The sequence below is a fragment of the Aquarana catesbeiana genome, linkage group LG03 (assembly GCF_042186555.1).
Source record: "Aquarana catesbeiana isolate 2022-GZ linkage group LG03, ASM4218655v1, whole genome shotgun sequence".
Classification (NCBI taxonomy): Eukaryota; Metazoa; Chordata; class Amphibia; order Anura; family Ranidae; genus Aquarana; species Aquarana catesbeiana.
Window position 1 is genome coordinate 89,075,308 of NC_133326.1, and position 24,374 is coordinate 89,099,681.

The following is a 24,374-nucleotide window of genomic DNA, read 5'->3' on the forward strand; positions in this document are numbered from 1 at the left end:
GGCGGGGGTGCAAACCATTTTTTCTTTTTGTTTATAGCACGAAAATTAAAAACTGCAGAGCTGATCAAATACCACCAAAAGAAAGCTCTATTGGTGGAGAAAAAAAGGACATCACTTTTATTTGTGTACAGCGTTACACGACCGCTCAATAATCAGTTAAAATAACGCAGTGCTGTATCGCAGAAAAATGGCGTGGTCATGAAGAGGGGTAAATCTTCTGAAGCTGAACTGGTTAATGAATGAGCTGCGATAATTTGTATCTGGGTGGCTGAAAGTGATCAGAAAATTCTCACACCTGGTTTTACTTTCCATGCTGATGTTTGAAATATCTAATTATAGATTCGTTTTCCACCTTTCTTTGACTACCACTCTGCAGAAATGAATGCATGTTAACGTTAGGCCATTGTGCACTCGCATAAAATGTATTTAAAAAAAAAACATGATGATTTTAGATGATATCATTATACTTGTGAATCAGAAGTTTGCAGGCTTATGATACTTCAGATTGAATGAGCCGGAGACACTCCTTGTACAGGTATGTTTAGGTTCACTGGTGACTCAGATACTTTGATTGCTGCTTGCAGTTGCTAAGGTAACCACAAACACTCCATTCACAAATCTAAACCGAGCTGAAGCACTAAAGCACATATTGGTTTTTCACAGTCTGTATAAGATAAAACAACTCAGTGTTTGGAATTAAAATTTTGAGGACCTACAGTATATATTGCCTATGGTAAGTAATATTTTTAATTTTAATTTTTAACTCACTAGACCATATTGTCAAATTCTGTAACATATATATATATATATATATATATATATATATATATATATATATTGTATATTGTGTATATCTATCTATCTATCTATCTATCTATCTATCTATCTATCTATCTATCTATCTATCTATCTATCAATCTATCTATCTATAGATAGATAGATAGATAGAGATATATCTATATATATATTGATATATATATATATATCTATATATATATATATATATATATATATATATATATATATATATATATATATATATATATATATAGATATAGATATATCTATATATATTTTTTTTTATTTTTTTGTATATAAGTTATAACATTTAACCCGTTACAGTAAAACATTATACCATATTAAAATATAAGCTACTAATATTGTATACACATATCTAAAGAGTTGTAAAAACACTGATTATTATGGATTCTTTTAGTAGAAATAAAAGTGTACCAGATAGAAAGAATAAAGCAAATTGGTGGGTTTTTTTTGGGTGGACTGGAAATTTTTAGGTTTCTGTACAATAAAGCTCTAGATATGCTCAATCTATACAATCCATTTATGCCAGTGTTTCTCAAACCTTTTTTTTGTCTTGCGGCGCACCAAAAAGATCAAAAAATTTTCATGGCACGCCTGAAAAGATTGAACAATTTTTGTGATGAAGAACGTATTCATTTTTTACATACATTAATTTTTTACATTACATATTTTTAATTTTACAATTAGTGTGAAGGATGTGCCTGCTTTCAAGAGCAAATCAGATTGAAGTGATTGTAATCTTCTTTGTACTTTTGCTTGTTTCCTTTTTTTTCATTTACCAGTTTCTCTTTCACATTTCCAGACTTGATTACAATGTTTGTTAAGGTAAATTTGTTTTTTCTACAGTTCCCTCTGATATATAGCATTAAGCTCCCCAGTGCATGTCATTTATAAAAATATGCTGTATAATAGTCTACTTCAGAGCGCCGTTCGACGCTTAGCTGACTGTCCGCTGGTCTCCTCTTCCGATGCGATTGCTGCAGGGGGAGGTGCTGGGAAACCCCCGCTAACGTCAATCGAGAAGAGGAGAGGAGGGGGAAGAGACCGTCGGGTGTCACGTGATTGCTGAACGGCGCTCTGAAGTAAGCTATTATACCGCATATTTTTATAAATGAGATGCACTGCACAGCCTAAGCATATAGAGGGGACTATAGAAAAAATAATGTTTTTAGAGCAGATGGAGAGGATCGGGGAGCTGACACTCAGAGAGGGGATTGGGGAGAGGAGGAGGGAGAGGACATAGGGAGACACAGACACAGGAGAGCAGGCTGCGGATGATGAAGGTATATACCGATGACTCCTTCAGGGATCAGCAGCCATGATAGATCGGAGTCAGCGAAGAGAGGGGAGGGTAGAAACTGGCAGGATCAGCCAGGTATTTCAGGTGATACAGGGGGCCAAATGACACAGCACAAGCACTGTGCTGTATAACATGCTTTAAGGGAACAGATTTTTTTTTTTTTTTGGGTTAACAAACACTTTAAGTATTTCTCTATAGCTAAACAATGAACAAACTTTATTTATAAGCATCAAAGTTGGAATGGAATGGTGTCTATTATGATAGTTAGAGCGATCGAGTTCTCCCGAGATCTCACACAAATCTTGCGTTATGAAAGGAACCAATGAAAGACAGACTGCCAGAGATTGCATTTTTATATATGTTATTTTTTTTACTTTTTTGACATTGATTTACCATTACATTTTTCGATATGTTCAAGGTTTCAAAACGCTAGCAATTTTAAATATTTTTTAAAACTCCCATGGCATACCTGCAAATCTCACGCGGCACACAGTTTGAGAATGGCTGATTTATGCAATTCATTAACCAGGTCATTATTTATGGATTGCTTGATTATCTGAAGATCAAACAAAAGTGTACATGCAAAGCTGGTAAACAGAAAAATTAGCAATTTGACTAGATGAGATTCACAAAGTTTGGCACCTCTGAGACATTTAGACCATCTATGGTACTTCATTGCAGGATGTGTGGGAGGGCATATATCCAATTGATAAAAATCTTCTCTTTGAACCTGAAAAATAAAAGAAAACCCTCTTTCAATGCAATTTCATGGAGGAACAAACACATGAAATTGCTGCACAATTTATCTACACATTTGTTGTATTGCCTAGTGATTTAAAGGTAATGTACAGTGTATAGCTCTTTCTTTCTTTTCCTTCCTTTCTTTCTCCCTTCCTTCCTCCCTTCCACCCTTCCTTTCTTTCTTCCTTTCTTTCTTTCTTCCTCCCTTCCTTTCTTTCTATCTTTCTTTCCCCTCATTTTCTGGAACAGCCAGAATGTAGAGCAACTGTAACAAATCAGCTTCCAGCTTTCATTTTCAAGGCTTAGCTAAACAACTTGAAGATAGAAGCTGATTTGTAATTATGCACAGCTGCAGATTCTGTCTGCTCCAGTTTCTGTAAATTTCCCCAACTGTGTTTTAAAGTGAAAGTATAGTATGTAGTCAATTTTATTTTTATTGTACTATCTTTTAAGTATACCATATTACACTGTTGTTTTATATTGTTTAGACTGTTTATATTAGTGTTAGCTAAAGAGAGCACACTGCAGGCAGCCTATTTGAGGCATATTTTGTTTGATTGAAACCTCATGGTGATAAAAGAAATAGATGACTGCTGATGAGTCCCTGGGGTTGATTTACTAAAGCAAATAGGCTGTTCACTTTGCAAGGGAAGTTGCACTTTGCAAGGGAATATTCCCCAAAACCTAGTGAATGAAGTGGAGCTCTGCTGATTTTCATCATCCACTCACGTGGAAGCAAAATTGCTGTTTTTTTTTTTTCCTTGCATATGATTTTTTACAAAGTAAAATGTTGTTTTATTAAACCCTGGTTTAGACAAGAGTAGGCATTATAACAATCACTTTCAGGCTTTTATTCACCTACTTGTTGAGAGCATACAATCAATCAATGTAAATAAATGCTTTGCTAAACCTTTAAGGGAATTTCAGCTTGTACCTTGCCTGATATATAGCAAAAGTGTAGATGTGAGCAATATGGTAACATCTGCACCTTCTAATAAAAGCAAGACCTGATGAATGGAATAGGAGCACCTTGGGGCAGCTATAGTCACTGTCAAAAGACAATGAAGTTAAGGCAGGAAGAACAAGTTAACAGGTCAGAATATTTGCAGGTGTTCTGTCAGATTTGGTGACCCATCAAATCTTGTAACAGAAGTGACGTTCCGTCACGGCCATCTTGGTCCACCTGCACTCGGCCACACTAAGCCTACAGTCTGAAGTCTCCAAGCAGATATCGTTTTATCCCCATCGAAATCTTGCATTTCACACTTGTTTTTACCACTAAACTGAGCTTAAATCGTGAAATACAGTATTTAGAAGTCCATGACACTGTTTTGATGTTGAATTTTAAAGGCAGCGGTCTTCTGTCAGATAAGCAAATGTGTGAGATCAGCAAGCTTGCTGCTGCTTTTAAAATTCAACATCAAAAAGTGTCACAGATTTCTAAATACTGTATTTCACTATATAAGCTCAGTTTAGTGGTAAAAAAAATAAGTGTAAAATGCAAGATTTCGGTGGGTGTAAAAAGATGTCTATTGACTTCAGACTCTAGGCTTAGTGTGGCCGAGTGTACCAAGATGGGCGTGACGAAACGGTACTTCCGTTAGGAAATCTGACGGGTTTGTTTGTTGACACACCAGAGATCATGTACAGTTCAGTGTCATCGCTGGAAGTTTTGAAAGTTAATACAGGCTGCATAGTATCATGTTTGGTAGACAAACCAAGTATCATGGCATATAGCTTAGGATTGTGGTCAGCACCCATGCCAAAGTTCAGGAAAAGCAGATCATATGATGGTTGGTATTCAAATCAAGGCTGTTAAGCAAAGATTTATTTTCAAAAACAACTTAAAGAAAAATTAATTTTAAACGGCACCCTGGCACATCTACATTGCAGAGCACAACAATACGCGATAACACACTAACTTGTGTTTGGGGCACTACCCTGACCAAAATTGCTGCAGGTCCAATTTTTTTGGTCCGCCTAGGTGCATTGGTAGCCCTCTTACATTACAGGGTTGCATTGGCAGTCCATTGACATAAATGGGTTGCACACACATAATACACTTCACACTAACAGAGGATCGAACCCCTAAGGAATCCTCACGGCACACCAGTTGAGAAACACTGACATAGAGTATATGCATTGTATCTCAATTAATACACTAATCAGCCATAACTTTATGACCACTGACAGGTAAAGTGAATAACATTGGTTATTTTGTTACAATGGCACCAGAAAATGAGTAGGATACATTGTGCAGCAAGTGAACATGTTTTCCCTAAAGCAGAAAAAATGGGCAAGCATAATTTTTTTTTTTTGCGACTTTTGACAAGGGTTAAGTTGTAATGGCCAGATGACTAGGTCAGACCAACTCCAAAAGTGCAGCTTTTGTGGGATGTTTCCGGTCTGCAGAGGCCAGGACCTATTAAAAGTAGTCTAAGGAAAAAAAACAAAAAAAAACAGCAAACTGGTGACAGGGTTATGGGGGGCCAAGGCTCAATGATGTATGTAGGGAGTGAAGGCTGGCCCTTGGAGTCCGATCCAATAGAGGAGCTACTGCAGCTCAGATTACTGAAAAAGTTAATGCTGATTCCAAGAGAAAGGTGTCAGAACACACAGTGCCTAGCAGTTTGCTGTGTATAGGGCTGCATGGCCACACACCGGTCAAGGTGCACATGCTGACCTGTGTCTGTCCTTAGCCAAAAGTGCCTACAATGGGCATGTGATCATAAGAATAGGGCCACAGAGCAATGGACGAATGTGGCCTTGTCTGATGAATCACATTTTCTTTTACATCATGTGGATGGCTGGGTGCAGGTATGTCACTTATTTGGGGAAGAAATGGCACCAGGGTGCATTATGGGGAAAAATACAAGCCAGTGAGGCAACTGATGGCATGTTGTCAGATACCAGAGCATACCTTTAGAGGTCTAGTGGAATCCATGCCTCAATAGGTCAGGGCAGTTTTGGCGGCGAAAGGGGGAACTACTCAATATTAGATGGGCGGTCACAGTGTTATGGTGGATGGTCATAATGCTAGGGCTGATTAGTGTATGTTTAAATTAAAATAGTAACAATAACCGTATGGAGCTTCTAAATAGTATTGCATATTATTAAAATTCCTGATATCTCCCCTGCACTGCTTACAGACAAACTGAGTACAGACAGAACTTGATTTGTTTGCATTTCTGGCCACTGGCAACCAGAATTCGATAACCACAACAAGCAAACACAATGAACTTGGCGGATTGGCTGCTAGTGGCCAGAAATGTAAGTCCTCTACCATGCTGAAATGCAGCCTCCTTAGCATTAACCCCGAGTGTTACACAAGCAACCCCTGACTAATAATTGAGATTAACCTTTTTTCATAGAAATCTAAGTCCAAATAACCCTTGGGTTCAATTCCAAGGAGCTTAAATCCTAAGGTAAGGAAACCCTGGATGCTGGGAGCATTGGAATTTTAAATGGATGTACAGGTTTCTTTAAATCTTAAAGTGGTAATAAACCCAAAAGAAAACATTTATTATATTGCACCTTGCCAATTCTTTGATGTGGTGGCTGCATTAGTTTTATTTCCTTTATTTTCTACTGGTGTACTGGCCAGTATAGCCTCGTACACACGACCGGATTTTCCACAGACAAAACCTCGGATTTTTGTCTGAAGGCAGGTGCCTGAATTTTGTCTTGCATACAGACGGCAAGGAATTGTCGTCCAACAAACACAAACGTAGTGATTTACTATGTGGTTTTTCAGCTCTTTAGTGCCACCCTTTGGGCTCCTTCTGCTAATTTCGTGTTAGTAGAAGTTTGGTGAGTGTTGATTCGCGCTTTTCATTTAGAGCTTTTCAGTTTGTTTCTGAACGGTCGTTCGTCAACCAGCCATGTTGCGGAATCGGAGGAAATAACGTGTTATTTATTATTGGCCTTGGAGTTATTGCTTTGACCCAAGTCCAGTCCAGGAACAGGAGGAGGAGGATTTCTTGGACCAAAAATTGGTTGCTTTATTAATCGTGACCAATTATGTCATATGCCTTTGCTGCGGGAGCTCCAGGAGAATAATCCGGATGATTTTCGGAATTATCTCCAGATGACGGACCCCTGCTTTCACCAACTCTTGGCATTGTTCACCCCCTATATTAAGAAGCAGGATACATGCATGAGGCTTTTATTTTATTTTTTTGGTTGAATAATGATTTGATTTTCTATATTTTTGGATGCATAGAATGCACTTTTTGGTTAATGTCTATTGGCAGATAGCATGTCTAATTTTATTTGTTTTCTTTTTTTAATGCACAATAAAAAAATTGTGGAGAATAATACTTGGCTATGTATTTTACTTCAAATGACAGTTTGGGAGTAGGCAGTTACATAAAAAAAAAAATACAATGTAAAATTGACAAGGAACACCAACATAGTTGTATCTTTGATCTTAAAAACTATGGGATAATGGTGATGTGGTAACATGCACCAAAAATAAAAAATAACAAGCATAATAATATTATTCTTGATATCACTAGAAAATAAAAGCCTTTTAAAATATGTTTGCCATAACTCCATCAGTATCACCAGCAAAGCAGCTTCATTATTATCCCATTAAAGAAGAAGAGAATTGTGAGCGTCACGAATTTTAATTCTCCATTACGAACGCTAGTTTACAAGACCGACCGCTTCTGGCTCGTCCTTGCTTCGGAGCATGTGTGTTTGTACTTTAGTCGGACGGTCTTGTGTACACACGCTCGGAAAATCCAACAACAGACATTTCTCCACGGAAAATTTTAAAGCCTGCCATCCAACATTTGTCCACAGAAAATCCAACAACAATTGTCCGATGGAGCATACAAAACGGTCGGATTTTCCGCCAACAGCCTGTCATCACACAATTCCCGTTGGAATAATCCGATCGTGTGTACGAGGCTTAAGTCTGCTGTTTTTCAACAGAACACGCACTTCTGCACACATAGCAGTTTAATGCTTGAGAAAAACCATTTAACACTGACAGGGGTGCTTACAATAATCAGCTTTTCCTTATTCATAAAAAACCTTTATCCTTAAAGAAAAAAGAATGTTGTTGTAACTTCTTGTGTAACTGCAGTGTGAGCTGGAGTTTGGCTTCAATTTGTTAGTTTATCGATATATGCTAGTACACAGGGCCGCTGTTAGAAATTATGGGGCCCCGTACAGCCTACCTGACGGGGCCCCCTTTCAACCACACCCTTGACCTCACCCCTGTCCCCACCCCTGACCCAGACTCAAAACAAAATTCTGGTTTGTTGCCGTTTACACACTCATGCGTGGCCAACATGTGAGTTCGCAATTGTGCATAAGCACGAAAGAGCGGAGGCAGTTTACATTTTTTACATTTTATTGAAAATTTAAAAAAATAAAATAAAAAAAAATGTACACTGTATCTTTACATTTTTTTCTTTATTATTTTGCTTTCATAAGGAATGCATAACATCCCTTGTGATAGCAAGAGCCATGACAGGTCCTCTTTATGGAGAGATTTGGGGTCTTTTAGACCCCAGATCTCTCCTCTAGCCTCCAAAGCATCTGATCAAACCAAGATCAGGTTGATCAGATGATTGTTCAAGCCGGTAATTGCTTGTTTACATTGCTGGGGCAAAAAAATGATCTCTCAATCATTGCTGCAGCGATGACCGAGATATCACCCTTCCAATTCAGCGACGTTCTGGTATATCGCTGGAGGGGAAGTGGTTAAAGGGGATTGGTTGGGGGGTAAATATGCAGCTCCACTGCATGTTTACTGCTCCCCCAACTGAAGTGTAAAGTGGCATTTCACCGTCTTATGATCAGCATTACAATAATCATCACTGGCAGGAGCTCCATCATGGCTCTGTGTCACATGGCTGTTTGAGGACTTTAACTTATGGCTGTACTCAGGGCCACTGATAGGGTAGTACAACCGGTCCTGTTGTAATGGGCCGGCCCCATCAGCTGCACAGTGGGGGCCCGGCAGCATTACAGTTCATTGCTGCATTAAATAAAATTAAGCCGGCTAAACTGTTTCTCCCCCCCCCCAATCGCTCCTACTTGTTTATAGAGTGGGTTTTACCAATTTCTTGGGCCCTATCAGGCATCAGGTCAACAGAGGGGCCGAGGTGCACACAGAGGAGGTACATCACATGTACATCATGTTGCCCCGCTACTCAATTAGTCCCGGCCGGGAGAGGGATACCATGATTCTTTGCCCGGCGCCCGCCTCCAGTTCTCACTTGCAGAGATGCGAGGCGGCTGACAGGAAACATCTGAAGGAGATTGTGGCTGGAATGGACATAGTGAGTGGAGAATAGAATAGAATCCTCACTGTGTCCTAATATACAGTATATCTCACAGCACAGCGGGCTATCAGCATTACAGTAATCATCACAGGAAGCACATTAAGCAGGGGCTCTATCATGGCTCTGTGTCACATGACGGCAGAGGTTGCTGACTTTATGGCCATGAAAAAGTAGGAGGGGGGGGACAGTTTAGCCGGCTTAATTTTATTTAATGTAGCAATGAACTGTAATGCTGCCAGTCCCCCACTGTGCAGCTGATGGGGCCGGGCCCAGTACAACAGGACCGGTTGTACTAACTTATCAGCGGCCCTGCTAGTACATCTAACACTCCCCTCCCCACAGACTGACAATGATGCTATTCAAAGGTGCCCCTGTGCACTGACAGCAGCAGGAATCAATGGCTTTCGCTGCTGTCAGTAAAGCCTGTGAATGCAGGAAGAGAGAACCACTTTACTAACCCTTTCAGCTCCAGAAGGTTTTACCCCCTTCACAACCAGGCCATCTTTTGTGATACGGAACTGCGTTAATTTAACTGACAATTGTGCGGTTGTGTGACGCTGTACCCAAAAAAAATTGATGTCTTTTTTTTCCCCAAAATAGAGCTTTCTATTGGTGGTATTTGATCACATCTGCGGTTTTTATTTTTTGCACTATAAACAACAAAAGACCATTTTGAAAAAAAAAAAAATATTTTTTACATACTGCTATAAAACACACCCAATAAAAAATTGAAAAAATCTAATTTCTTCATAAATTTAGGCCAATATGTATTCTGCTACACATTTTTGGTAAAAACGGGATATATTTATGGAATTTTTATTTATTTATTATTTTTTTACTGATGATGAAAGTGATCAGAGACTTATAGCGAGACTGCGACATTGCAGCGGACAAAGGGACACTTTTTGCGGACCAGTGACACCAATACAGTGATCTGTGCTAAAAAAATATGCACTGTCACTGTAATGACACTGGCAGAGAAGGGTTAACATTAGGGGCAATCAAAGGGTTAAATGTGTTCCTAGGAAATTATTTCTAACTGTGTGGGGGAGGTTCTTGTACTGTGGGAAGACAGAGATCCGTGTTGCTGCTTAGCAGCAACACAGGATCTCTGTCTTCCCTACTGGCAGAACAGCGATCTGCTTCGTTTACATAGGTGCTCCGCAAACACGGAAGAGGTGATCATATACAGGTACGTCATTTCGCCCATAGGAGCCGCTGCCCCGCAGTATATGTAGGTAGGGGGTCGGCAAGTGGTTAAAACAGTATTAAATCCAAAAACAAAAATGTAACATACAGTATTGTAGTTTATTAATCCTTACACTGCCTTGAAAAACTATTCGTACCCCTTTTTTTCACATTTTGTCATGTTACAACCAAAAACATAAATGTATTTTTTTGGGATTTTATGTGATAGATCAACACAAAGCTGCACATAATTGTGAAGTGGAAGGAAAATGATAAATAGTTTTCAACATTTTTTACAAATTAAAATTTGAAAAGTATTTGTATCAGGGATGTGCAGTCAGGGGAGGCCCTGCCTCACCTGCCATGAACATAAAAAATAAAGAATAAAAAATCGAGCTTCGAGGGTCGTAGCTCGGCGACCTGGGGTCACAGAGACCCCAAATTTGTGGGGTATGTAGCCAAAATGGGTGGCTCCTATGACCTATGGTTCCAGAGATATGGGGCTCCTTGCGCAGCCTGTCAGAAGCTAAATACAGAGCAGCCACTTTAAATACAAGCTGGCACACTCTGCAGCATACTGAGAGGATGAGCTCACAGTGCCTCTCATTTCTTGTCAGAGGCACTGAGCTCAATGAACAGCTTGGAATCTTGGACCAATGGTAAAGTACCTTTGATCCCAGCTGTCCAATAAAAATACTCCAGGGGAGGCACGCCTCTCACTGCAGTGTCATAGAAAGGGGCATGTGTCTAAAAGACAAATGCTCCCTTCCAGTCCAGCCCTCTTAACTGCAAGGAAAAAACATGTGTTTATGGGTATAAGATTTACCCACAATCCCATGTTTTTCTCACACAGTTAAGAGGGAGAATCTTCTGCTGCTGAAAAGGTACAAGGCAAATCATATATTATTATGCTATATGTTATAAGATAATAATTTATCTATTTACTGTGAAATTACTGGTTGGACGTCATAACTTCAAACTTCAGTAATTTGTCCGTTAAGCCACCAGCTTGAGTGCAGATTTTGGAAATATAGTAAATTACCTTAAAAACAACATATAATAATTATTTGTATATTACTTACTTAGGTAATTAACCCCTTGCCACCCAGGCCAATTCTGACATTTCTCTCCTACATGTAAAAATCATTTTTTTTTTTGCTAGAAAATTACTCAGGACCCCCAAACATTATATATATTGTTTGAGCAGACACCCTAGGGAATAAAATGGTGGTCATTGCAACTTTTTGTGTCACATGGTATTTGCGCAGCATTTTTTTTAAATGCGTTTTTTTTGGGGGCAAAAAACAGTTTCACTAATAAAAAAAAACCACTAACGTTAGCCTGATTTTTTTGTATAATTGTGAAAGATGATGTTACGCCAAGTAAATACATACCTAACATGTCACACTTTAAAATTGCCCAATGGTGCCAAATATCAGTACTTATAAATCTCCATAGGTGACGCCTTAAAATTTTTTACAGATTACATGTTTAGAGTTACAGGGGAGATCTAGTGCTAGAACTATTACTCTCACTGTAATGATCGTGGCATATGTAACCTGTGTGTATTTGGCTCTGGTACTAGCCAGTGCCTCACCAGCTACTGAACTCACCACATGTCCCTGATTTGTATTCAGCCCCAACTAAAATCTAGTGGAACCAATTGCCTTCAGAAGTCACCTAAATAATATATAGAGTCCACCTGTGTGTAATTTATTCTCAGTATAAATACAGCTGTTCTGTGAAGCCCTCAGAGGTTTCTCAGAGAACCTTAGTGAACAAACAGCATCATGAAGGACAATGAACACACCAGACAGGTCAGGGATAAAGTTGTGGAGAAGTTTAAAGCAGGGTTAGGTTTAAAATAATATCCCAAGCTTTATCACGGAGCACTGTTCAATCCATCATCTGAAAATAAAAAGAGTATGGCATAACTGCAAACCTACCAAGACATGGCTGTCCACCTAAACTGACAGGCTGGGCAAGGAGAGCATTAATCAGAGAAGCAGCCAAGAGGTCCATGGTAACTCTGGAGGAGTTGCAGAGATCTACAGCTCAGGTGGGAGAATCTGTCCACAGGACAACTGTCAGCCATGCATTCCACAAATCTGGGCTTTATAGAAGAGTGGCAAGAAGAAAGCCATTGTTGAAAGAAAGCCATAAGAAATCCCATTTGCAGTTTGCGAGAAGCCATGTGGGGGGCACAGCAATCATGTGGAAGAAGGTGTTGTGGTCAGATGAAACCAAAATTGAACTTTTTGGCCTAAAAGCAAAACGCTATGTGTGGAGGAAAACTAACACTGCAAATCACTCTGAACACACCATCCCCACCGTGAAACATGGTGGTGGCAGCATCATGTTGTGGGGATGCTTTTCTTCAGCAGGGACAGGGAAGCTGGTCAGAGTTGATGGGAAGATGGATGGAGCCAAATGCAGGGCAATCTTAGAAGAAAACCTGCTAGAGTCTGCAAAAGACTTGAGACTGGGGCAGAGGTTCACCTTCCAGCAGGACCGTGACCCTAAGGCTTAATGTACATGGAACGTTTTTACAACCTCTCCTGAATGATTTAACTTGACAGATAGTAACCCATGTTTAAAACATCCATTTTGCCGCGTTTAAGTGTCGCGTTTAGCCGCGTTTGAAAAAAAAAGTTTTTTTTCAGAATAGCCAAAAATGAAAAACACCTGTAAACGAAACGTGGCTAAACGGGAGTTACCCCGTTTCGCCGCGTTTAGCCACGTTTAGAAGCGTTTAACGGTTGAAATGCTTCTAAACTCAGTGTCTGAACTCATTTTTTGCTTTCCAAAAAAGGCCTCTAAACTCAACTGCCTAAAAACAACATTAAAACGAACCTGTGTACATGTACTGATAAGATAACATTGGATGAGTTCAGGGGCAGCTGAAAAAAGCAGCCAACTGTCACTGAATGTCCATTTACCAGCAGCAGTGTACATAAGGCCTAAACATACAGCCAGTGCTACAAAGGAATGGTTTAGATCAAAGCATATTCATGTGTTAGAATGGCCCAGTCAAAGTCCAGACCTAAATCCAATTGAGAATCTGTGGCAAGACTTGAAAATTGCTGTTCACAGACGCTCTCCATCCAATCTGACAGAGTTTAAGCTACTTTGCAAAGAAGAATGGGCAAAAATGTCACTATCTAGATGTGCAAAGCTGGTAGAGACATCCCCAAAAATACTTGTAGCTGTAATTGCAGTGAAAGGTGGTTCTACAAAGTATTGACTCAGGGGGGCTGAATACAAATGCACGCCACACTTTTAACATATTTATTTGTAAAAAAATTTGAAAACCATTTATCATTTTCCTGCCATTTCACAATTATGTGCCACTTTGTGTTGGTCTATCACCTAAAACCCCAATAAAATACATTTACGTTTTTGGTTGTAACATGACAAAATGTGGAAAATTTCAAGTTTGAATACTTTTTCAAGGCACTATAGATGTGGTGACTGCATTTGTTTTCTGTTTTTAGTATTTTTCCCCTCTGTTTTCACCTGGTGATCTGGTCAGTAACACAGCTCCTGTATTAGAATGCCTATAATCTGGATGAAGGAGCACCTACAGCAGTATTGTTCATCTTGAGGTAAGGGGAGTGTTAGATGGACAAGCAGATTTAGATCCACTAACAAATTGAAGCTGAACTGCAGCTAACACTTTAAAAGCAGTTACAGCAAACAGTTGTTTTCCTTTTGGGATAAAGGTTTTAAATAAATAAATAAAAGTCGAGCATTGTAAGCATCCCTGTCAACCTAAAAAAAAGAAAACTAATGCAGCCACCACATTAAGAATTGGTAAGCTGCAATATAATAAATGCTTTCTTTTGGTTTTAAAACTGCTTTAATAACAACATTAACATGTCCTAAAGAGTTTATTTTATCCTAAGTATTTCTCTTAAAGTTCATTATATTTTAAACTAATGCTTGATAATGTTATTCTTTTTTTTGCTATGAATACAATGTACCGACAACATTTATTATAGGGTCTCCCCATGTTACAGGGTGTTATCAAGTTAAAAAAAAAATGTTTCAAGAAAAGATAGCACCTCAGAGGCTGTTGTGTTTTCAGATTGTTTCTCCCTTGCAAACTCTACATGGCGCTGTCTAAACAGTGCAGACAGTGAGGAGGAATTGGGAACTAGTCACTGTTCCAATGTATTATTTGTGTGTTTAAATCTGAGCTTGAGCTATTGAACTCTGTAATTAAGCCTAGTAAATCTATGTAAGGAGCCCAGAACTCCACCTGCTGATAAAAATATATAACAGAAAGAAAATATATTAAAAACAGTATACATTTCTTCTAAATTAAATCGTACTGAAGGAACTTACAGGCTACCATTGCTTTTTTGTGGGGTCAGTAACTTAAAATATTAAATCCAGAGAGAGCCAGGTAACTATCATTTTCTGAAGCACGTTGGCAATGGTAGCCTACACGATTCTCTCAGTATAGGTGTACTTTACGCACCAACAGTACTTTACTAAATTCTAATGGGGGAATGGGAGTAGTGTTTAGTAGACATGTGCACACTGAAATATTTTGTTTCGGAATTTTGTTTTCGTTACTCCCAAAATTTGTTTTTATTTAATTCGTTTTTCGTTAAAAATTGCATTCGTCCAAAAATCCAAATTAAGGTCGAATCTGTCATTGAAGGCTTATGGTGTCTGTCGAATGTTCAAAGAAGATTCGACGGAGCAGCTAAACTGTACGACGCCGTATAGTTTTCCTGCTTCGTCGAATCTTCTTAGAACTTTCAACAGACACTGTAAGCCAAAGTACGTGTGTACTTAGTTCTAGCTATTTTACTGCTCCTCCTCTTTGGTTACAATCAGCCAATAACATTCATCATCATCATTATTTTTATTTATCTTTTCTCCCCTACGTCAAATCTTTTCTCCCCTACGTCAAATCTTTTCTCCCCTATGTCGAATCTTTTCTCTCTATGTCGAATCTTTTCTCTCTATGTAGAATAATCTTGGACTATTAGAGTTAAGGTTAGGCACATTCGACCGCAGGTTTGATGGACACAGATTGTTATTGTCATCATCATGTCGAATCTCCTATCTATATCGAACTGTTGTAGCAACGAAAACGAAAATAAAGCATTTGTTTATGTCGGATCTTTCAATTTTCGGATTCTGCACTTTCGTTAGTGTTTGTTAAAACGCTAACGAAAATACCTGAAATTCGGACGAAAATGCATTCGGACGAAAACGAATGCACATGTCTAGTGTCTAGAGAACTATTTTTAGGAACTATCACCATACTTTTTAGATTCTTGTGGCATCCCCAGGGGACCAAGTGTGAGGGACACTTGCTCCTACCTTGATCTACAACTGCATTGTGCTGTAAAAACACACTTTTTTCAGTTTATTCTGGCTGTAACTCCTCCCTAGGCTGAAGCCCAATTTATGGGCGTTCCTTTGGGGGAGTTTCGGCACAACACTGGCCTTTGTCATTCTTCATTGTCTATAATCTTATCTCTGATCCATGATATATATAAAAATGATTGGACTAAATCCAAAGAACAGAGACAGGACTCCCAATCCCTAAATAAATAGAAGAATGCAAAGAGGGAGATAAATCTCACTCCAAGGAGTAGTGGGACTTTAAAGGGAGATGATGTGTCTGTTAGACATAAGCAGTATCACAACAATTGATATAAAAATACAAATTTTATTGAAAATATATATAAAATGTGCAATAAGAGAGTTACACTTCAGTGTGATATTACGACCGTACAGAAATTTTGAAATCACTTGTAGTCAGCCAACATGTTTTGCATATCTTTGCTTCTTCAGGGCATTACAAGCATCATAGATTTCATCTAAATTATGTACAAAAATATACATCATTAATATGATCGTAATTATCAAAATGCATTTAACAGGACAATGTATCATGATTGAAGTACAAAATAAATACATACAGGAACTAATAATTGAGCTTACCTGGTCTGTGACAGTCATAAGGGGAAGACTACTGAGTACACACCATAACCAACTAAACAATTCCCTATTGATCACCCGGCGCCTAAAGACCCATGGATGCCAGATCCAAATGTGCCAAGCCAGTAAGGGAACTGGACCGTGTTCAAAGGAGTAATAATCTAAAAAAAGGGGGGTTTATAACGATAATCATATTAATCTTTATAGTAATAATGGGGTAGGGAGTATATAATACAATACAACTAGGGGCGATTCCTAATTGCGGAAATCCTCTATTATTTAAATATGGTGGTATGATCAATATTGGCTTAATTAGATCAACATTAATTGCCTGTGGTAATAAAAATTAATAAATAAATAAAGAAGCTAGGTAATAGCATATAATGATATAGTAGATGCAACTGCTAGTGAATTTGTGGACAGCTACCTTCGTCCCCATGCCATGAGCTTGCCTTCTTATCTCAAGGATACTTTAGAGTTGTTGAGAGTATTGGAGGGAGTTGTAATACCATTAGGAGCAATACTAGCAGCCTTTGATAGTGAGGCGCTCTACTCTAGTATCCCGCATGCCCAGGGCATAGCAGTAGTTTCCACATTTCTTAAAGAACAGGATACTAACAACTGGGAAATTGGCCAATTTATAACCACTCTGTTGGAACATATTTTGATCACCAACATATTTTTGTTCAACGGCTCCACCTACCTCCAGGTACAGGGAGTATGCTAACCTGTACCTGGGGGGGTGGGCGCGTACTCTATTTTCCGATGACAGCACCTCGATGTACCTCCACCACATTCTCCTCTGGCGGAGGTACATCGACGACGTTCTGCTCATCTGGACTGGCACTTTGGAACTAATGTCTAAATCTATGATTTTTTTCTCTCATAACAATTTCAACCGAAAATTTACTATCCAATCAGATACTACCATGATTCCGTTTTTGGATTTACGCCTCCACCTGAATGATGATGGCACAATACATAGCACCTTCTATAGAAAAGAAACTGCGGGCAACACCATGTTACATTGCTCTAGTTCGCATCCCCATCCCCTTGTTCACAGCATACCCTTCAGTCAATACCTAAGGTTGCGACGAAACTGTACAAGGGACGAGGACTTCGAACTAGAAGCAAAAGCCCTATATCTTAGATTAATTCAAAGATGATATAGCAAAAAAAGTTCTTTAAAAAGGCATATCGGCGAGCCAAACAAAACACATGGGAATCACTCATCTTTCAAAACAAGGTCCGTGATACTCGAGCTACTACCAAACTCATTACCACACACACTGCCCACCAAGACATTTTTCGTAAACTCATTAGAAATAACTGGCATTTCTTCTCAGATGATCCCATTATCTCCAAATATGTGGCTGCAGCGCCACAAATTACATATAGGAGATCCCGTTCCATCAGAGATGGATTAGTGCACAGCCACCTTTCTTTTTCGGCCCCCGCATTGGGAGCAACAGGTGGCAGTGGCACTTTCCGCTGTGGGCATTGTGAATACTGCCCATGGATCAGGGAAGGCACTGGTTGCCCCCTCCCCAGAGGGGGCTTCCATAAACTTAAAGGATATGCTGATTGCTGCACAACTGGCATTGTTTATCTCGCCACGTGTCGCTGCGAAGCATTCTATATTGGGAAAACTAAGCGCCCATTTGCTAAACGCATCCAGGATCATCTATACTACCTGGATGCGGCCCTACTCTATATTCCCATATGCAAACATGTGGGTCTACATCATAGCTTTGACCCCACTTATATTTCGTTCACTGCATTGGAAGTGATTCCAGACATGGAAAGGGGTGGTAATGTAGATAAAAAGATTCCTATCCACCTGGCCTCAACACAGCGCTATCCTACAAACCTTTTTTTGTAACTCATACTACATTCTTCTTTCTCATCCTGTTCCCTTCCTCCCCTTCCTTTTCTCCTTCTCCTTTTTTTTTGCAATTTCGTTAGTGGAGTAACCCTATACATGGGCATATTCACACCCTTTGTCCCTTGATATTATATAAGGGATATAGTATGGGTGAATATAGGTGTATTCTATAGTAGCTATTATCATTTTTGTTTAATAATTTCTCATGATAATTAGGTCTGTCTGTGCTTCAGGAAACTGCTGACTTTCTCACACCAGCGCTCCTGTTTGTTTCACTCGATTCGCTGTTAGCCAATGGTAGGGGAATTCGGGTGTCCCTGCGCAAGAGGGCGGAGTTCCCTTTCCGCCCTCATATGCCATCCCCGCTGTGCGGGATATGGTTAGTGCGTGCGCACGATTCCCCCTAGTGCGCGTGCACCCCTTGCAGGGACATCTGGACCAGAAGTGACGCCAGAGGTCGTTTCCGACCTTCCACTTCTGGTAGGGCCGTGTCAACAAAAAGATGGCAGTGCTGGCTTGGTCTCTCACAGACACACCCTGTACTGCACAGCGGGGCCAGAGCTCCCGCACTGCCGTTACACTCCTTGCAGGAATTAGCCATACCCGTACATACTGCCATAAGGGAAATCTAGGGATGAGCTGAACACCCCCCTGTTCAGTTCGCACCAGGACTTGTTTGAACACGCGAACACCGTTAAAGTCTATGTGACACGAACATGAATAATCAAAAGTGCTAATTTTAAAGGCTTATATGCAAGTTATTGTCATAGAAAGTGTTTGGGGACCTGGGTCCTGCCCTTGTGACGTAACCCCGCCCCCTCTGATGTCACGGGGAATGCCACAGGGAAGTCCCCGTCAAGTCCGTGTGCGTCAGAGGAACCGTCAGAAGAGGAGAAGCGTCACACAGCGGGAGCCTCCCTCCATGCCATCATGGATGTGAAGCGGCCCGAGGAGAAGAAGATAAGAAGATGCCGCGGAGGAAGAACCAAAAGAACCAGAAGAACCAGAAGAAGAAGAAGATGGAGGAAGAAACTGAAGGAAAATTGAAGATAGAAGAAAGAAGAAGCATTTAAATAAAGGAATTGTCAAAAACTGTCTCTTTTCATTTTTAACATTTTTGACAGTTTTTTTGTGAAATGGTAGGGGTACAAAAGTACCCCCTTACCATTTCACACAGGGGGGAGGGCTGGGATCTGGGGGTCCCCTTCTTAAAGGGGGCTTCCAGATTCCGATAAGCCCCCCGCCCGCAGACCCCCACAACCACCGGGCAAGGGTTGTGGGGATGAGGCCCATGTCCCTATCAACATGGGGACAAGGTGTTTTGGGGGGCTACCCCAAAGCACCCTCCCAATGTTGAGGGCATGTGGCCTGGTATGGTTCAGGAGGGGGGGCGCTCTCTCGTCCCCCCTTTTTTCCTGCGGCCTGCTAGGTTGCGTGCTCGGATAAAGGTCTGGTATGGATTTTTGGGGGGACCCCAGGCCATTTTTTTTTAAATTTTGGCCGGGGTTCCCCTTAGTATTCATACCAGACCTGAAGGACCTGGTATGGAATTTAGGGGACCCCCCACGTCATTTTTTTTTTTTTATTTTGGTTCGGGGTTCCTCTGGGGGAATTCCCATGCCGTTTTTATCAATGAACTTTTATGTGTATTGTCGGAACTGCAATTCATTAATAGCCGCGAGTAGTTTTAAATGACTTTTTTTCCTTTGAAATGTCATTTTGCTGTCAGACTGTTGTAAACACGGGAAACATGCGCCCCTTTACAGGCATACTATAGACACCCCCCAGGTATGAAATTTAAAGGAATATTACACTTTTATTGTTTCACTTTAAGCATTATTAAAATCACTGCTCCTGAAAAAAGGGCCATTTTTAAATTTTTTTTGCATTGATCCATGTCCCCTGGGGCAGGACCCAGGTCCCCAAACACTTTTTATGACAATACCTTGAGTGCTTTAAAATTAGCACTTTTGATTTCTCCCATAGACTTTTAAAGGGTGTTCCGCGGCATTCGAATTTGCTCCCAAATTGTTCGCTGTTCGGCGAACTGGCGAACAGCCGATGTTTGAGTCGAACATGAGTTCGACTCGAACTCGAAGCTCCCCCCCAGGTAAGTCCCGCAATGTGACAGTTTGACCACATATGTCTTTGGGTTAGGCTGCCCACAATATGGTAGTGTCTGTTTGCATTTACTCTGCCGTGAGATTGCATTTATCCCCCTGCAGTTAAATGCATATTGCCAAAAATTAAAATTGACTAAAATACTCGGCACTGAAAGCAATAATATTCTCAGCCCATACCATGTTAAGTCACCCTTTTGAGCCCCTGTCTTACGGCTTTTGATTGATCTCTTGTATCTACTATATCATTACTATATCATTATATGCTATTACCTACCTTCTTTATTTATTTATGAATTGTTGTTACCACAGGAAATTAATGTTGATCTAATTAAGCCAATATTGATCATACCACCATATTTAAATAATAGAGGAGTTCCGCAATTAGGAATTTCCCCTAGTTGTATTGTATTATATACTCCCTACCCCATTATTACTATAAAGATTACTATAAAGATTAATATGATTATCATTATAAACCCCCCTTTTTTAGATTATTACTCCTTTGAACACGGTCCAGTTCCCTTACTGGCTTGGCCCATTTGGACCTGGCATCCATGGGTCTTTAGGCGCGGGGTGATCCATAGGGAAGCGTTTGTTTGGTTATGGTGTGTACTCAGTAGTCTTCCTCTCATGACTGTCACAGACCAGGTAAGCTCAATTATTAGTTCCTGTATTTATTTTGTACTTCAATCATGATACATTGTCCTGTTAAATGCATTTTGATAATTACGACCATATTAATGATGTATATTTTTGTACATAATTTAGATGAAATCTATGATGTTTGTAATGCCCTGATGAAGCAAAGATATGTGAAACATGTTGGCTGACTACAAGTGATTTAAAAATTTCTGTACGGTCGTAATATCACGCTGAAGTGTAACTCTCTTATTGCACATTTTATATATATTTTCAATAAAATTTGTATTTTTATATCAATTGTTGTGATACTGCTTATGTCTAACAGACACATCATCTCCCTTTAAAGTCCCACTACTCCTTGGAGTGAGGTTTATCTCCCTCTTCACATTCTTCTTATCTCTGATCCAGTCTAATCAAGATGAATACCGGAACCACCCCTGTAGAAAACGACTGGAACTACACAGTCAATTTGATTGTGTAATTAAACTCACTGGCTAACCCATCTAATCTGCAGTCCTGCGTCTCCTCCCCTCTAACTTGAGAAATGACACAGAGGAAACGCTACAAAGCCCAGATTGACTATCTTTCATTGTGGAGAGGGGCTACAGTAGTGATAGCTATCAGCTTGTGTTGTGAATGGTGGTGGTTGCAGACCAGCATGATCATTCATAAAAACACAAGCCACAATGCAAGCCAGAATCTAATACTCTAGTCTAGGGGTCTCAAACTGGTGGCCCTCCAGCTGCTGCGGAACTACAACTCCCATCGTGCCTCTGCCTGAGGGATTCATGCTTGTAACTGTCAGCCTTACAATGCCTCATGGGACTTGTATTTTCTCAACAGCTGGAGGGCTGCCAGGGTGAGACCCCTGCTCTAGTCCCTTTTCCTGCAGTAGGAAGCGAGTGGGTCTGGGCTCAGTTGCCTAAGAGTACTAGACAGACTGTTGTAGCTTGTGTTTTTATGAATGACAGCCACTGTCATGTACAATGTGAGTTGTCATCTAATACTACTCTAGTCCCTCTCTCTACAATAGTAGGCTGGTAGATCTGTGCTCTGTAGTTGCTCCTCTCCTCTGTATGTGCTGTCATCACCTCCTCAGCTCTGTGTACACTGTCCATCACTTCCCCTCTCTTCTCTGTGCCTGTCAGACTCACATAATTATCAACCTTCTTGCTAGCAGTGCAGTTGGACAGTGTGGGAAGGAAGGCGCATTTTTTACAATGCTAGCTGAGCAACTGGGCCATGGATCAAGCGTCCATGCACAAGCTCCACTGGGGGATTCACACTGACTTAAAAATATGGTGATATTTTTTCTTTGGAGATGTAGCTCATACCTCATATTACCCCATTACTGTGAAATAATTTCCTTTGATCTAATATGTTATCTAGTCAGAATATACTACTATGGTATTTAAGGAATACATTTATACTGTACATTTTATCGCAGCAGTTAGCTATTCCAGTAGTTGCATTTGTTTCCCACCTGCATTTCAGGAAGTAGTTTGAAATAAAATGAGTGTAAAAACAGAGCTATTTACAGAATCATCAAAATACTAAAAACCTCCATATATCTTACACATGGTGCTGGGTTAACCAGAGCCAAAATGAGCCAGTAACCAAATGATACATTTGGGATAACCCTTAATGCAAGGAAAAGGCATTAAAAGGCAAATGGAGCTTCAATAAGCTGTTCTAAATGCATCAGAAGTACTAAAGTGCTTTGTTTTATGTTAATACAAAATTAAATTGAGTCATATGGGAACAATGAAATCTGTTGTCGCTTTTATATTTATTTTTCTTATCAATTATATTACGTTAATTATGCAGCCACTTACTTAGCTGATCTCACCGACTCAAAACATGAGTCAGCGGTGAACAGTTAAGAGTTGATTTTAGGGTTAACACCGTAAAAAGTGGTATGTTTATATCAAACAATTAATGAGGCGCTAATGAGCTCCCTGGGTAGCTGAAGCCACAGTCACAATGGAATCAGCAGACTTTTTATTATAGAACAGTCGGTGTACACACGTTGCACTGAGCCAAGTCTTTTAATACAAAATTATTTTTTTCTACATGTCATATTCTCATTTTCAAGAGCGTAATCAAAGATAAACAACTGATATGTGCCTTGCGGTTGTTCTGTTTCTTATTTCTTATTGATTTCTTATTGATTATTGATTATTATAGCTCAGAAACCACATTAAAAATAAAACAATCCTGTTGTAATAACTAGTCTTTAAATCATCAAGTATAAAAAATGACTTTAGTGGACAGAGAGCTTTTTGTGTCTTGGTCAAGTAGATAACAATAGTAATGGATTCTTATAAGGATTTTAGCGATGGATAGTGTGGGCATGGTATGCAACCTCTATTAGACTTTCATAGCTAAGTCATGATAAGGGTTTCCCATCACTTTCTGCCTTGGAGACGCAACCAGGAGTGAAAAAAATAAATCTCCCTAATTGCACACAGACACGAAGTTCTAATGCCCTGTACACAAGATCAGAAATTCCGGCAGCAAAAGTCGGATGTGAGCTTTTCGTCGGAAATTCCGACCATTTGTATGATACATCTGACTTTTGCTAGTGGAATTTCCGCCAGTAAAAGATTGAGAGCAAAGTTCTCTATTTTTCCAATGAAAAAAGTTCCTATCGGAAATTCCGATCATCTGTAGCAATTCCGACGCACAAAATTCCTACGCATGCTCGGTAACAATTCGACGCATGCTCGGAAGCATTGAACTTAATTTTCTTGGCTCATCGTACTGTTGTACATCACCGTGTTCTTGACGGTCGAAAGTTCCAAGAACTCTTGTGTGACCATGTGTATGCACGGCAAGCTTGAGCGTAATTCCGTCGGAAAAACCATCCAAGGTTTTTCTGACAGAAATTCCGATCATGTGTACGAGACATAATCCTTTGCCATATCCAAAATTCAGGTAAAAAAAAATAGTTTAGTTCTGTTTATAGTAGAACAGTGGACATTTTTTGGCTCTGGTTTCTGTAGTCTTTATGGTTGCCATGTTTGTAGCTGGGCCCCAGTTCAAACATAGGTCCATAACACTTATCTAAAACTTCTAGATGGTCCTATTCGGAAGTTGTAATAAAATGGGATATAGTATATCCACTTAATGACGAGGAATGTACCTGTGCGCCGCTGGACTTTCAGTGGCTATACTGGGATGCAGCTGCTAGCCACTCAAATGCTATTATAAGCAGCCTTCCAGACTTGTTTGGGCTCTAATGCCCCACCGGGAGACTGAGCAACCAACCGGCGTGTCCGCTGACTGGCCGGAAAGCCAAGCTTGACTGCTATTACAAGCAGCGGGAGGGTACATGCCGCCGCCTTCCGCGGCTTGCTCTGGCTCTCCCATCCCACCGGGAGATCTGAGTGACCAGCCAGCATGTCCTGCTG

General features: G+C 40.0%; 1 protein-coding gene across 3 annotated transcripts in view; it reads left to right on the forward strand.

Moving 5' to 3' along the window:
- Positions 1-582: 582 nt before the first annotated feature.
- The window catches only part of LOC141131485 (tetratricopeptide repeat protein 24-like), a 215,218-nt gene continuing 191,426 nt past the window's right edge, over positions 583-24,374 (forward strand). For 2 of the 3 annotated variants that reach the window (XM_073618810.1, XM_073618812.1), the window contains exon 1: positions 583-733. The gene's annotated coding sequence lies outside the window, so the exon portion shown is untranslated. Of the gene's footprint in view, positions 734-20,828; positions 20,968-24,374 lie in introns of those variants that run through there. The other variant, XM_073618811.1, reaches the window with a different exon arrangement.